This window comes from Hyla sarda, chromosome 2 (assembly GCF_029499605.1).
Source record: "Hyla sarda isolate aHylSar1 chromosome 2, aHylSar1.hap1, whole genome shotgun sequence".
In the NCBI taxonomy this organism is placed as follows: Eukaryota; Metazoa; Chordata; class Amphibia; order Anura; family Hylidae; genus Hyla; species Hyla sarda.
The window spans coordinates 462,300,922-462,314,285 of NC_079190.1; positions in this window are offsets into that span (position 1 = coordinate 462,300,922).

Consider the following 13,364-nt stretch of genomic DNA (forward strand, 5'->3'; position numbering starts at 1 on the left):
GACCTGCTGGATTATCGGATCGCCGCGGCAGCGCTGCGGGCACTCAGATCATCCATTTTAATGAACGTGATGCTGCAGATGCCATGATCTGTATTGATCACGGCATCTGAGGGGTTAATGGCGAACATCCGCTGGTTCGCTGATGTCCGCCATTACGGGAAGGTCCCTGGCTGTGACCTGCCGTGCATGATGCTCGATGCTCGTGGTTATGCTATGGACGTAAATGTACGTCCTGGTGCGTTAAGTACCACCTCACCAGAACGTACATTTACGTCCTGCATCGTTAAGGGGTTAAACAATGCATTAAAATGCAATGTAGGGGCACAGTCTTTTTGTACATTTTAGGCACTATACCCCACTTTGCTAGAGTCTGTGCCTATTGTATGGGATTAGGGACTATAGGCAGGATCTGGACTTGCCAATTTGAAGGATGGCAAATCCAGGTCCCTCCTGCAGTTAAATACAGCATGCGCAGGCCCCCTTTATTTATTAACATGTTTTTGTCTTTCAGATTCAAAGGATCATTTAGACTATGTCAGATTAGAGGACTACATCGATGGCAGGCAGTTATTCTTTTAATTAATGAAATGGTCAACAATGTGTGTGAGTTAAAAAATAAATTCAATGTTTTTGTGTATTTTGTGAAGCCCTCTTATCAAGGGCTTAGTGTTGGCCCATAAAATGTTAATGCCATTGGTATTGGAAAGAATTAATGGTCCAAGTCTGGGGCGGTGGCAGGCTAATATTATTATACTGGGAAGGGGCCAAATTTAATGGTACTTCCCACCTTGGAAGTACTACTCTGCTGCTAGATTTTGTATCTGGCTGGTTATAAGATAGCCTGTTCTTTTTTCACTGCCATTTTTGGAGGTGACAAGTTAGATTTTTTAGATGTTAAATTGAAGGTGGTTGACAATACCCTTACCATGGAGGGCTTTCAAAAAACCTCTGCCCAAAATGCATTGTTTCATTTTCACAGCTCCCACCACCCCAAACAAAGCATTCCTTACTCCCAATTTCAACAGTACAGACCAGGTTTTCGCCACCCAAGCCCAGGGTCTCAAAAAAAAGTTACTGGCCAGACAGTATCCCATTAACATCATTTAATCTAGTCTAGTATGTGTAGAATCCATATATAGATCACATTTATTAGACTCCAAAAAAAGATGTGCAACCTCCCCTAAAAGGTGCAATTTTTTTCCTAGCCAATTCCAACATGAACCAGAGAGTAGTCAGCGCCAGACACCACCACTGGTACATGTTGGAAGTTGATCCCGATCTCCAAAAATTGGTCCAACACCCTCCTCTCATCACGTTTAGGAAAAACATTATCATTGGTGAGTAGCTGAAGAAGCTACAGAGTAATACGGTTAACCAGCAAGCAGGCACTAGTTGGTTAACCAAACACTCCCTGAAAGGCAACTATCTCTGCAGATCTTGTCCGCACTGTACACATATGCAGACAGGAAGTACTATACAGCTAGGTGGTTGGTGCCATCAAATCACAGAATTGATAACCTGCAGATCTTGCTTCGTGGTTTATGCTTTGATTTGCCCTTGTGGCAGATTCTACGTGGGCAAGACTATCAGGCAGCTCCAAGTCCGGTTTCGGGAACATGTCCGTTCTATCCGGACCAGCACTGGAGCCCCTAGATTCATTGCCCACATGAATCAAGTTAATTTTGGAAATCACAATGAATTTGAATTTCTTGGCCTAGAAAGAGTCCCACCCCTCCAGAATGGAGGAGACCGCAGCAGGTTCCTGCTTCAAAAGGAAGCTCGTTGGATTACACGGTTAAATGCAACCGGTAATATTGGTTTGAATGATCAGAATGAATACAGTTCCTTCTTGTAATGCATTTCTAGTTTACACTTAGTTTACGGCCCACTCCCTTTTTCCATTTTTCTGTTTGTTCTTGTTATTGTTTTGATTCCTACCTGTGTGTCACATGACTGTTGATTAAGTCACATGATGTTAATGTTGGCCAGGTTGCTTAGCGACTGCAATGCGTCACCTCTACAAGTTTGGAGGGCATGCACGCAGACGCTTTTCCGGCTAGAGGAAGTGCGCGAGCTGCACAAAATAACTTGTTACTGATCAGCCTCGTCCTCCACCACAGCTCCCACGCCTGCTACCTGTCCATGAGACCTGAATAAACGCACTTGCTTGGTGAGTGCCGCCTTACTGTTTTTCTTTGCTTTGCTGGATTCCTGTGCTTTCACTGGGATGAGCATCTCCTCTACAGGCATCTATGGGAGGCAGTTTTGTGTGCTACCTTGTGCTTTGCCTCACGCTTAATTTCATTTGTGCTGGCTATCCCTCATGAAATGAATCTTGGATGTCTAACTCATCTCTATCCTCCTAAAAGAGGAGAATATTGAAACCATTCAGGGACCATGTTTGAAAACAACAGATCTAGTTCAGGTGGCATTTGTCATTTGGCCTGTTATTCTTTATCAATGGAAGAATACACACTATTCTGGCCTTAAAGGAGTGCTTGTTCAGAAGGCTGTGATTGTGACGTTACAGCCATGCCCCCTGTTGCATCACGCCACGACACCTTGTGGCATCACGCCACGCTCCTCCATTCATGTCTATGAGAGGGGGGCATGTGAGCCAACATGACCCCTCTCATAGACATGAATGGAGGGGGCGTATTGTGAAGTCACAGGGGGCATGGCCATGATGTAATGACCACTGCCACAGATACCTGGCATTTGTATAGAACCCCCCCCCCCCCAAGCAGCGGAGTACTCCTTTAAGAGACATCCCTGGAATTTGCAAAGAGCTGAAAAATTTTCACGACCCACAGCATCACTGCATCACTGGCAAAAAGCTGAAGTAACTTTAGCTTTACCAAGCCATCCCCTTTATCATCCCTTGAAAGACTTCCACAACAACCAAAAAGCCTAAGGCAGGAACAAGACTTCAGAAGATGCCTATGTATCCTTCCAAACAAGCCTAACCCTGATTGGATCTAAGATAAACCAAGGAAACTAATGTTCCTTGGAACTATTGTTCTAGATCTGTTGCATTTTTTATGGTCTACTTGACAATCGTAGAGGACATTTAATTAGCCTTTTCACCCTCCGCAGGATTCCGGAGCCCTCCTCATTTTCTGTAAAGGGAATTTACAGAAAGTTCATTCTTTGATTAAATTAAGTTGAAATGTCTAACTTTTTCCAAGTTACTGTATAGCTGCTGGTGAGCCTAGCTGCTTTTACAAAATTATTTAAGAAAAACTTTTATTAATTCTTCATCAGACTTCTACATTTTTTCAATTTGAACTACTGTTTATGTTTTACAAAAAATACCTTATTGCTTTCCCACAATATACTTATCCCTACCTGCAGGTCCTCATTCTGACTTAAATTATTCAGCTATGTATTCAAAACAACTCTCAACATTCTCACTGGGCTGCTGCTGCTTGATTTTGTATCTGGCTGGTTCTAAAAAAGTCCATTCCTTTTTTTTTTTACTTCACAGACATCAAAGCCCTGACAACCTCCCTAGCTCTTACTACAAGATTTTCACAATAAAAAACATGCAATACACATTTTCTGTGAAAGCGGACAGAACCGCGAAATAGACCCCTGCCTCTCCGACGGTCAGTCAGCCCAGCGCTGATCACAATATCTTTTGCTTTAGCTTCAGGGCAGGATTTTAATAAAGGTATAAGTAAAGTGAACGTTTTTACTTTATACTGGTGGAGTGCTCCCTACTATTTTTTTTTCTTGTACTTACAGTATATGACTTTTTGTATATTGAGCTCTGCACCACCAGTTGTCCTGTGTATACAACTATCTGTCATTCCTAACCTGCATGCTATATCCTATATTGGGTGTTGCAATAGTGCTTGTCCTAGTTTCTCTGAGGCTAGATTACATTGCATGGGGGTTCACTACTCAAACATTCTACAGAAGAGCATATTTTCCTATTAAATGGCGAGGGACAGGACCCAACACATTGCAATAGTGAGGGACAGGACCCAACACAATTATATGTATCATATTCTCATCTGCTTAAACATGAAGTTCAGTAGACTGGAACCAACCAGTTGCCCCAACTACTGCTCATTGGCTCCAGATGATTAACCACATCTTTTATATGGAGAAACTTTTAGTCTAAGAAATTGGACTACACACGCAGACAAGGTGTGTGTGTACTCTGGGCTTGACATTGGGCCAGGCACAGGAGCAAAGTATAAATACCCTCTAGTACCCTTATTCCTGGTCAAGGATATTGAAGCTGGACTCCTGCTTATAGGGGGTATAAAGTTACTCCACAGGTTTGGTCCCTGTGTGGGAAGCAGCTGTCACAGAAAACTAGATGGTACCTGTGTGTGGATCAGACAGGTAGGCATTGTCAGTGGTCTAAGCTATACACAGGAGAGCAGGTCCGCAGTCTGGCTTGGCAACAGGAGGGCCAGAGCGATACAAAAAGTATCAGGCAGAATCAAATACCAGAAAACAGGAATATCAGGATCAGGACTGCACACCATTTCTAGGAACATAAGGAACCAACAATGCTCCGGCATCAGATGCTGGTCTCTTAACCCCTTCACGACCACGGACGTAAATGTACGTCCTGGCTTGGCGGGACTTCCCGCACCAGGACGTACATTTACGTCCTGTGTATGACAGCGAGCATCGGAACGGTGCTCGCGTCATACACGGCAGGTTCCGGCTGCTAGCAGCAGCCAGGGACCCGCCCGTAATGTCCGACATCCGCGATCGCGCGGATGTCCGCCATTAACCCCTCAGATGTCGTGATCAATACAGATCACGGCATCTGCGGCATTGCGGTACTTTGATTGGATGATCGGATCGCCCGCAGCGCTGCCGCGGCGATCAGTTCATCCAGCATGGTGGCCGGAGGTCCCCGCACCTGGCTCCGGCCGTCTCCCAGGGTCTTCTGCTCTGGTCTGAGATCGGGCAGACCAGAGCAGAAGATCACCGATAATACTGAGCAGTGCTGTGTCCTATACATAGCACTGCACATTATTAGCAATCAAAGGATTGCTATAGATAGTCCCCTATGGGGACATAAAAAGTGTAAAAAAAAAAGTTGAAAAATGTAAAAATAAAAAGTTAAAAAAAGTGAAAAATCCCCTCCCCCAATAAAAATGAAAATTGTCAGTTTTTCCCATTTTACCCCCAAAAAGCGTAAAATATTTTTTTCAATAAACATATTTGGTATTGCCGCATGCGTAAATGTATGAACTATCAAAATATAATGTTAATGATGCCGTACGGTGAATGGCGTAAACGTAAAAAAATGAAAAAATTCCAAAAATGCAGCTTTTTTGTCACATTTTATTAAAAAAAAAAAATAAAAATTATCTAAAAGTTTTATATATGCACATGTGGTATCTAAAAAAAGTACAGATGACGGTGCAAAAAATGAGCCTTCATACCGCCCTATATACGGAAAAATGAAAAAGTTATAGGTGGTCAAAATAGGGCAATTTTAGATTACTGATTTTGTACAAAAAGTTTTAGATATTTTTTTAAGCGGCACAAAAATATAAAAGTATCTAGCCATGGGTATCATAATCGTATTGACCCACAGAGTAAAGAACACATATCATTTTTACCGTAAATTGTACAGTGTGAAAACGAACCCCTCCAAAATATGCAAAGTTTTGGTTTTCATTGAAATTTCCTTCCTAAAAATTTTTTGGGGGGGTTCGCCGTACATTTTATGGTAAAATCAGAGGTTTCATTACAAAGTACAATTGGTCTCACAAAAAACAAGCCCTTATATGGGTCTTTAGATGGAAATATAAAAGAGTTAGGGATTTTAGAAGGCGAGGAGGAAAAAATGAAAACGCAAAAATAAAATTGGCCTGGTCCTTAAGGTGAAAATGGGCTTGGTCATTAAGGGGTTAAATATATAATGCGGGATAAGCTGGGAAGGAATAAATTATGTGCCCACTGGGCCATTAAAATAGAGAAAAAGTGCATGATGGCCCCTATAGGCTAAATCAGGAACTGCAGAGAAAAAGTAGCGTCTGAGTAGGGAATAGTGCTGGAGGTCGACAGTGATCATAGAGGGAAAGAGCCACAGTTGGGGCACATTTCCAGGATTGGTGAGACATGGAAAAACCTGCCTTTGTTACACACTGTTCAAAAAAGTGTAGAACTCTTGGATTAACATTTTGCTTTACCAGTGTACATTTCTGAATACAATAAATGCAAGTCAATGTTGACAACTTCTATTTTCTATGTCATAATGCTTCATGTCAGAGACATCTACTGACACCCCTCCCCCCATTCCCCTATGTACATTACCCTATACAGAAAACAGCAAGAAGAAAAAGGTCCAGTCTTGTTTCACTATGATAAGGTGTTGATTCCTCTAACGCTTTCTTCTTTATATCATTTTTCTTTTTACTTCCATAAGCATATGCGTCACTTTTTTCTTTATATGATGTAAAATGTAAATTTACTGTTATGCTTGCTCCATTGAATAAAAACATATATAAAAAGAAAATTGAAAAGTAAAAAAAAGAAAAAAGAAATATACAAATCTGCAATGAATTACATTACCCTTTCTTGAACGAACAAAGACATAACCAACTTTATTGAAGTCTATACTAAGGAGTTTCTTAGAGAAGAGGTAGATATTATTTATCTAATATGTTCTATACTGACACATTGCAAGGCTCTGTGTTCCCTGTATTCATAATTATAGAAAACCTTTACATTTTAATCTCTATGACAGCTTTTCCAAAGAGGTATTCTCATATAATGTTATGGCTTATTGCTTGGATATGCAATCGCTTCATGATTCGGAACCACTATAAGCCCACTACCAAACCATAGAAGAAAGAGTTCAGAATCCAGTTCAGAATCCAGAAGCACAATAAATTAATTCATGGTAGATTTCCTGGCCATAGCAATCTTATATTCTCTTGTGGCAAAAGGACACTATGCTGTTCCAAGATGAGTTGTCTCAGAAGGGCCTGTTGGTTCCTCCATGAACTTGCCATAAAGACGCCCGCCTTAGACAGTGATTGGCTGAGTGATCAGATACTGCTGAGAAATCTTGTCTTAGAAACATTTGTGGTATTCAATAGGATGATAGGTGTCATAGTGCAGGTTAGTTACAGTGGGCATCCCTTAGGGATGTAGATGAAAATAATGTCACGTGGCGGGTGATATAACTAACCTGCAGGTCTGCTGTAAGCCCAAAAATGCTTTTGTCAAGGTGTTATTCCTCATAGGGTGAAGTGTAGGAATGATTTGTCGAAATACTTGGTTGATGTGTTAACAACTTGGAACTTAACCTGCGTACAGGTATGCCCTTGCGCCCGAATCCTTAAGGAAGTAGGGCATACCTGTACGAGTTGGTCCCATTACCGGTGTTTAAAACACGCTCACGGGCTGAGCGTGTGTTAAACCTGGTGGGTCCTGACTGCTATCAGCAGCCAGGACCCAGGGTTAATGCCGGGCATCACCGATCGGCTGATGCCCGGCGTTTACCCTTTAGATGCTGCAATCAAAGTTGATCACGGCATCTAAAATGAAACTGAAAGCATCCGAGCAGCGCAGCGGAGCTGATCGGGATTATCATGACAAAATCGCAATATCCCAATCAGCTGAGAGGATGGCAGGAGGGCCCTTATCTGCTTCCTCGCTGTCCGATCGGTGTTCCATTGCTCCAAGCCTGCCATGCAGGCTGAAGCAGCAGTGCACCGATAACACTGATCAGTACTATGCTAGGCTATGAACACAATGCATTCACAATGTGGACTGGGAATAACCTTTTGGGTGAAACCTCCAATCTTTATACAGTGTCATGGTCACTGCACATGCGGCCCAGATTGGTCTCAAGTGTGATGTTACTTGTAAATGGAACAGGACTAGTAACTTTCTTGTAGCAGGCTTTCACTTGAAAGGATACAGGACACTGAAAAGGCTTGAGGTTTTTCCATGTGATTCTTTCTTTCTTTTCTGGCCTTAACTTTTACTGAAAGTAGGAGAAACATTCTAGACTAGATGTATTTCTGCCTACCTGGAGCTCTGGTGAGAGGGATTTGGACTAGGGACTCTTCCCACAAACTTTCAGAAGCTTCTGCATAGAAACTCAGCTGGGGAGCATGAGACAGTGCAGTTTAATTAATGAAATCACAATAACTTACACACAGACTTTTATACAGTATGTAGAAAATGGTTTATCAGCCACATGACTACTTCAGAGATACTGTAGCTTGAAAACAGGTACCAGGATATTGCTCTGAAAAAAGTATATTACCCTATAATTTAGACACTTGTTGCAGGCATATAATGGTTGTTTATTAGGAAATGGGCTTGTTGTGGAAACAAAAGTAAAGCAAATAGTGAAATGTAAAAGTTTTACTCATCACTAGTAAAGAGCCATACTGATGGAAGCTGATATAATTTTATATTTAATATATATTTCTATTTCAAACTTCATTACCTCCTACAGTGAAACTGTGATTCCATAATAACATGTTTCAATTGCCAAAGTACAAGTGAATCCGATTTTTGTAGCTTCACTATTTTAAAATGCTACCTACATACCAGGAATTATTTATTCTTATCATCAGTTAAGGTAATAACAGAGGACCCTTGGAGGGCTACAATGTCCAGATCACAATTCAATAAGCAATAATATCGAATCCTACTTTATACATTTTGCAATGACTCTTATAGAATTGTATAAATCTTGTTTGAAGCAATATTCACCATATGCAAAAAGGCTTTTATATATATAGGGGTACAGGTAGTGATCTCCCCTTTTGGTGTATGGCAGGTATTTGTTACTTTATGCTGTCTTTCATGCTCTTATCTTCGTTGTTATCTAATGCTGCTGACTGACCTCTGAATAGGGCTAGGTGCCATACAATTTGTTACTTGCACTTTACCCATAGCCCCTTTGAGGATATCTACCAGCTTTATACACTCATTATATGTATGTTGTATTTTTTATTTCTATTATTTATGGGCATGTTGCAATTTGACATCTGTGGACTGTATCCCTGCCGTCCGTATTGTCTACCATTGTGGATTTAGTATCACTACCTTTTTCTGTAGCTTTCATCTGTATAGTACCTTGTATTTTATGTATGATTTTATAATGCACTTGAATAAAGTTTATCCACTATTTTTGTATCTAAATCAGTATACTGGTATCTTCTTCTTTTGGTGTAGTTAGGTTATGATAGGATCCAGTTTACGCAATTGCCTGTTAGCCAATTGTGTTTGTTTAGTGACACAGATATAAAAAGTGTAGTAACGGTGAGTTTTTATTTAGACCAAACTGTTTGCCGTAACTTAATGGAGTACTGTGGTGCTAAACAATTTATTCCCTATCTAAAGGATAGGGAATAAGTGTATAATCGTAGATGATATGACCGCTCTGACCCCCTGCGATCTCCTGCCCATCACCCAGCTCACCTTGTGCTTGAAGTGATCTCTGCTCCATGCAAGGAGACTACTAACGCTGCATAACTGCCTCTCCCATAGAGATGCATGAAGGGGGTGTGTATCCCTCCACTACATGCTCGAGTCGACAAGACCCCATTCATGAAGAGAGCGAGGTGTCGTGAAGGAGATCAAAGGGGGGTTCAAGTGGTAATATACGCCCACGATCAGATATTCATCCCCTATCCTTTGGATAGAGGATAAATTGTTAACTACCACAGTGCTCCTTTATGAAGTTGTTGCCATTTAAAATTTTGTGCAATGCACAACATAAATTCATCTACTGCTAGATATATATACTATGGACTTAATTTTTGTCCATCTAATGTTATTAACTGGTTTGACAATGAAATTGACTTGGCACAATTTTTTCGGAAGGTTAAACTAAAAATATGGTTTACTGAGAATACGGTTAACACTAATGCTGTATTTGTACCTCATTTACCTATATCCGATTGTTTTTCTTTATCTGACTATGACCTCAAGATCCCTAGTTCCTTCCAGCCAGTGATCAATTCAAGACTTTTTGTACACTGGTTCGTAGGGACATGGAATCGTTACGCAAAGCTGCAAAGGAACTTTTTTTTTTACTAATCTGACACATCAACAACAACAGGCACTTACAGAACTTGTCCATGACCACAACCTAGTCATCAAACCCGCAGACAAAGGGGGCTCAGTTGTGGTCATGGACCGTTCTCAGTATATCCAGGAGGCCATGCAACAACTGGGGGACACCACTGTCTATACTTCTCTATCTAGAGACCCTAGAATTGATATTGAACGGAAAATTAACACTTTCCTTGAAGATGCTTTTACATGTGTCATCATATATCGTTCTCTTAAACTGTATTTGACAGTAACACACCCTAGAACACCTTTTTTGTATTTATTACCTAAAATACATAAAACTCGTGACAATCCGCCCGGACGACCCATTGTGTCCGGGCATGAATCTATAACAAGTCATCTGTCAATATTTCTTGATCAGGTATTACGCACCTATGCCACACATACACGCTCATATCTTATAGATACATCAGACTTTTTGAAGAAAATAGAGCATTTGGTTGTCCCCCAGGGGACATTGGTGGCCTCTCTGGATGTGATAAGCTTGCATACATCAATACCTCATGATAGAGGGATCTCGGCAGTCAGAAAAGCGATCTCACAAGACATGTCACACGTTAAAAGTAATTTCATTATCTCAGCCTTACAGCTAGTATTGACCAATAACTATTTCTCATTTAACGACCATTTCTACCTCTAAACATCTGGTACAGCGATGGGGACAAATGTGGCCCCCACCTATGCCAACATCTTCATGGCCTCCCTGGAGGAGGAGTCGATCTATGTGTCCCACCACTTCAGCCATGTGCTGGGGTGGTGGCGATACATAGACGACATCCTCCTCATGTGGACAGGGAGTGCCATGGAGCTGGAGGCATTTACATATTTTCTTAACAACATGGATGACAATATCAAGTTTACCCTTTCCTTTTCTGACAGTCGTGTACAATTTCTTGATACGCAGGTAGAGATTGAAGGTAATCATTTGACAACCGAATTATACAGCAAACCGACCGACAGTAACTCGGTCTTACATTTCCAAAGTTGCCACCCGAGATCTATGATTAGATCTCTCCCTACCAGCCAAATGATGCGCGTGAAACGCATCATTGGCCCTACCTCCCAGGTCGAACCAGCATTGGACAAAATTACATCAAATTTTGAGCAGAGAGGTTACCCGGCTGAGTTATTGCATGAGAGTAAAAACAAGGTTATGAAAATGGATCGGCAGGCTTTAATACACCAGCCCTCTAAACGCCACACACAATCCAAACCTAGAGTAGCCTTTGTAACCACTTACAACAACTACTCTCACAAAATCTCTAGAGTCATTAATAAACACTGGTCCATCTTGGCAAAATGCTTTCCACAGGTTTCAGAATGTAATAATCCCCCTCTAATGTCTTACAGGAGACCCCGTAACTTACGTGATCGAATAGTCAAATCTGATGTGTCTAAAAAAACAGGTGACAACCAGAGATACCTGGGGATCTTTGAACTCAATACATTGCGCCCCTATGGTTTAAATGTTGATTTCAACGTCACACCAGGGATGATTTGATTTGTTTATATTTACTGTTCCTTTATGTATAATGTTCTATACATGTGCCTTATTTCAGCACATTAATTCATTTAAATTTTTGTTTTGTTTTTTTCGTAGATTGGACTACGGTGGGATTCCCTCTCCAGTGCCCAATACAACATACATTTTTCTTTGTGGGAGGATGTATGGTTGCGGACCACCACTCTAAGTCTTATACCCGTCTCCTTTCTTCTTTTTCTCATTTTAGCAAATCTCATGTCGACCCGTATTCACACTAGATGCGGCTCTGATGCGGCTTTGATGCGGCTTTCTACATTTTTACATTTTTGCATTTCGGCCTATTAGGTGTGCTACAGTGACAATCTGCCCTCGGGATGCGAGGAAGCTGAAAGTGGCCCCGTTCTGGCCTCGGAGATTGAGCCCCTGTAGAGACGTGGGTGAACCCCTGTCCCTTGCCGGGATGCCAAGCAGAATACTAAAAACAGAATCGGCCAGAAGCATTCAATAGGAGTTGGCACGATTCAGAGTGTCAACCCATTTTCACGCATGCGCTGTAACCGCAATATCAGGCCGAGCTCTCGCAACAGTGTGCCCATACAAGTAATGGCCGAACATGTCTCATGAACTCTCAATGCGCATGAACAGATTGCTCGTTCTACTATTGGTCTTTCTTCACTCACTCGATGTCTTCATTCATCTCTTTATTGGTCTGCCTCATCCCCTCCCACAAACATGGAGCGACGGTACACGTGAGACGCCAATCTGTATACAGTACCGAGCGAGTTATTTCCTGGCTACTGGTGAGTGGATGTTCCCCCTGCCCAACTGCGAATCAATCACCGTGCACCTGAAGCTATTTATGCACTTTATGATGAAATATGAACGGTATTCATAATACTGTTTACACGTTTGCTGCCATTTGATAGGAGGTAGATCTGAAATTGTCACACTGCACTTTGTCTTTTTATACAGAAATATATGCAATATTTATGTCTTTATTCACTTAATTAATGTTGATTTGTAACCATATATATATATGTTGCACATGTCTATGATCACATGCTTGAAAATGGCCACATTGGGCGATGGAAACGTCGCATCTGTTGTGATGGAATAAACACTTTGTTCTTTCACCGTCCATTCTGGTGTGCTGCAGCCTTCCTTGTTATCTGGTTATCTGGTGCCTGGGACCCGGCTACATTACTGCTTGCGCCCACCGCATCTTTCCCCAGGAGTGCTGCCCTACGTCTGCTATATATATATATATATATATATATATATATATATATATATATACACACAAACATGCAAATTAGCTCACCACACAACCTACACAGGTAGTGCGTCCTGCAAAACAGCTCAGGCTCCGTTTCAGAAGTCACGATGCCGGCTGGCAGGAGGTGGATCCTCTGTGCCAGAGAGGGATTGGCGTGGACCGTGCTAGTGGACCGGTTCTAAGTTACTACTGGTATTCACCAGAGCCCGCCGCAAAGCTGGATGGTCTTGCAGCGGCGGTAGTAACCAGGTCGTATCCACTAGCAACGGCTCAACCTCTCTGACTGCTGAAGATAGGCGCGGTACAAGGGAATAGACAAGAGCAAGGTCGGACGTAGCAGAAGGTCGGGGCAGGCAGCAAGGATCGTAGTCAGGGGCAACGGCAAGAGGTCTGGAACACAGGCTAGGAACACACAAGGAAACGCTTTCACTGGCACGATGGCAACAAGATCCGGCGAGGGAGTGCAGGGGAAGTGAGGTATATATAGGGAGTGCACAGGTGAACACACTAATTAGAACAACT